We start from the raw sequence: 3,887 nt of genomic DNA, 5'->3' as shown, positions 1-3,887 counted from the left end.
TGCAGCCTGACCTGCATGCGCCATCGCCAGGGAGGCCTGGGAGGCCATGGAGAGGGAGGAGGAGGAAGAGGAACAGGAGGAGGAGGAGAAAGAGGAGGAGGAGGCAAGACTCCAGGGAGGCCAGGGCCCCCCGCCCCACCCCCTGCCATTCACTGGCCACCTTGGCTGGAGCCCAAAGTCCTTCCTCCCAGGTAGGCAGTGGGCGCCAAGGGGAGGGACCGCTCCTGAGGGCAGGAAACTGCGGCTTAAAAGGGCAGCCCTTGCAGGGCCATCCCTCCCTCCCATGGTCCCGAGCCTCTCAGAGAACTTCTCCTCCGCCCCCGCCATGTCCCACTGCCTGGGCGAGGCATCGGGCTGCAGCCCTGGGCTCCGCTGCAGCTGACTTGGCTGCGCTGCTGGGCCGGCCTGGCCTGCAGGCAGCCCGCAGCTGCCACCCTGCAGCTGGAGCTCCCGCCACCTTCCTGGTGACACTACAGCCAGGCAGCGGCTGACCGCCAGGACAACCTGACTTCTTCAGGAGGGTGGAGGGCTTCTTCCACTGTGCGCCAGCATCATGGAGGACAAGCTGGTGGAGGACCTCAAGGCCCGGGAGGGATCGCGAGGGAGGAGCAGAAGCGGGTGCGCGGCATCATGCAGATCATCAAGCCCTGCAACCATGTGCTGAGCCTGTCCTTCCCCATCTGGCGCCAGGACAGTTCCTGGGAGGTCATCCAGGGCTACCAGGTCCAGCACCGCCAGCACCGCACGCCCTGCCAGGGAGGTAGCTATTCCTGACAGCACTGAGGTGAGTGTAGATGAAGTGAAAGCTTTGGCTTCTCTGAGGACATGTTCATGTGCCATTTGGGGGTGCCAAAGCTGGTGTTATGATCAACCCCAAGAACTATACCGATAATGAGTTGGGAAAGATCACAAGGAGGTTTACCATGGAACTGGCAAAGAAGGGCTTCATTGGTCTGGGCATTGTTGTGCCTGCCCCAGACATGAGCACGGGGAGCGAGAGATGTCCTGGATTTCGGACACCTGTGCTAGCACCATCGGGCACTATGCTGTTAATGCCCTTGCCTATGGCACTGGCAAGCCCATCAGTCCAGAGATGGATCTCTGCTACTGGCTGGGGAGTTTTCCATGGAATCAAAAACTTCATCAATGAAGCTTCTTATGTGAGCATTTTAGAAATGACACCAGGGTTTGGAGATAAAACATTTGTTGTTCAGGGATTTGGTAATGTGGGCCTTCACTCTATGAGATATTTGCATCGCTTTGGTGCTAAATGTGTTGGTGTTGGTGCATCTGATGGGAGTCTATGGAATCCAGATGGTATTGACCCAAAGGAACTGGAAGACTTCAAATTGCAGCATGGATCAATCCTGGATTTCTCTGAGGCAGAGCTTTATGAAGGGGGCATCTTAGAGGCCGGCTGTGACATACTGATCCCTGCTGCCAGTGAGAAGCAGCTGCCCAAGTCCAGTACATCCAGAATCAAAGCCAAGATCATCGCTGAAGGTGCCCATGGGCCAACAACTCTAGAAGCAGATAAGATATTCCTGGAGAGAAACATCCTGGTTATTCCATATCTCTACCTTAATGGGGGGTGGGGGGGGCGTTACAATATCTTACTTTGAGTGGCCGAAGAACCTAAATCATATCAGTATATCAGTTATGGCTGTTTGACCTTCATATATGAAAGGGATTCTAACTACCACTTGCTCATTAGCTTCTCCATCTGCTTGTGGATTGACTGAGCCACTGCAAATGGATCCACTCCTTTCATTCTTCAGCAAATTCTCTCAGCACATATCCAAGTGAGGTTGACATATTATTCCCAGAGGGGAGCCCTACTAGGAAAGACTGTTTTCAAGTCAGCATCGAATTTACTGAAATTTGTAAAATTTTTCTTAAGTGGAAAAGCCTGCTTCCAACACAAAGAGAGCTGAGGTCTCTACAGAATGGTCCTATGTGTGTCCACATCAATGATGATTTGTTTTCCGAATGTGGACCTCTGAGCAGTCCTGCTTCCAGGCATTTCCTATGTAGGGCAGTAGATTCCATTTCCCCTGGCCTGACATTTCTGACTCTCCTTTCAGAAATGAGTTTGCTAATCCTTGAAACATTTAGGTTGCTTTTCCTGGCCCACCTACATTTTATTGACAGTTTTCTTACAGTCACTGAAATAAATCTCAGTACCCCATTAAAAGCCTCATTTACAGTAAGTAACATGAATTTAGCCTTGGGACTTCCTATGTTGAGACCATCACAGTGGTTGGTTACTTGCTTCTCAGTCTCTTAACCATGATGTTGAATTTCAGTTCCCAAATGTGTGACATCACAAACCATTTTTTAAAATATTGTTTTGGTTATTGCAGGATTGGTCTACTTTATTTTGACCATAATTGGTTCGACATGCCCTGGAAACATCACTGAAGAAACTTCAGCTGGACCATGTAGATCTATTCATCATTCATGTGCCAATAGGTATGAAGGTCAGCTTTTGTTTTCCTTGTTATCCCGAGTATTTAAAGGTAATTTTAAGTTTTGATGTAATTTCACGTTTACAGAAATTTACCAGAATAATAGGAGGACCTTCCATATACCCTTGACAGAGATTCATCATTTTTGTTCATTTGCCTAATTTTTTGATTGCCTTTTCCCTCTTTTTCTTCTCCTCCCATTCCCCCTCTCCCTCTTTGTGTGTGTATATTAATGTGTGTGTACACGTCTTTGTGTGGATTTGTGTTTCATTTCTCTTAGTAGACTTCTAGGGTAAAAGTTGATGAGTCATGTGGTAATTTTTATGAACCTGAGGAATTATTTCCAAACTAACTATATAATACTGTACTCCAACCATCTGTGTTTGAGGGTTCCAGTGTCTCTGCATCTTGTACAGTAGTACTTCTTATAGTCTGTCTTTTTTTTAAAAAATTTGAATGTATTGCAGTGACATCGGCCAGTGAAATTATATAGGTTTCTGGTATACAGTTCCACAGCAGATCATCATTTGTATATTTTACTGTGTGTTCACCACCCCAAGTCATGTTGCCTTCCATCATCATTCATCTACTTCACCTCACCCCTTTTAATCTGTCTTTTTGCTGAGGCCCCATCTAGTGGATATGAAAGCAGTATCACATTGTGGATGTAATTTACATTTCCCTAGCACAAGTGATAATGAGTGTTCCCTCCTATGCTGTTTACCATTTGTGTATCTTTGGAGAGATATGTATTCAAATATATGACTCCCAACCCTTTTGGGGGTTGTTTGTCTTATTCATTTTAAGAAATCACATATCATGAATACAAGTCCTTTATCAGCTGAATCTTGCCTTTTAAAACCCAGTCTGGCAATCTCTTATGTTATTTGAGTTCTGGGTATGGTTCCTTCATATTTAATATTCATAAAGTTGTTTTTAATATCTGTCATTTCTCTTTGTGTTTTCTGTTTTTCCCATAGATAAAAATGTCCCTATGTTCATTTTTTTAATTTAAGTTACATTTTAGTGAAGATAATACACATCAACTTATCCTAGTATACTTCAAAATACTACAAATTTAATTCTGGTAAAATACATTACCTTTATTCTAGTAACTTCTGTTCTTCTGTTTCTGCTATGACTGTCATATGTAGTATGTGTATGTGTTACAACTCAAAAATACAGTGCTATAACTACACTTTATATAATCATTTTCAGTCTTTGTTGGGAATGTCTTTAATATGCCTTTTTTAAAAGAATAATTTAGCTGGATATAGAATAATACATGGTCAGACAGCTTTTTTCTTTTTTAAAGTTTTCCTTGTTTTTTAAAAAATATATTTTTATTGATTTCAGAGAAAGGAAAGGGGAGGAAGAGGGAGATAGAAACATCAATGATGAGAGAGAATAATTGACCAC

General features: G+C 44.4%; 1 pseudogene; it reads left to right on the top strand.

Annotated features, from left to right (window-relative positions):
- Positions 1-325: 325 nt before the first annotated feature.
- On the top strand, positions 326-1,742 carry LOC102432214 (annotated as a pseudogene).
- Positions 1,743-3,887: the final 2,145 nt, after the last annotated feature.

This window comes from Myotis lucifugus, unplaced genomic scaffold, assembly GCF_000147115.1.
Source record: "Myotis lucifugus unplaced genomic scaffold, Myoluc2.0 scaffold_3297, whole genome shotgun sequence".
Lineage (NCBI taxonomy): Eukaryota > Metazoa > Chordata > Mammalia > Chiroptera > Vespertilionidae > Myotis > Myotis lucifugus.
This window is presented reverse-complemented; position numbering and strand designations above follow the sequence as displayed.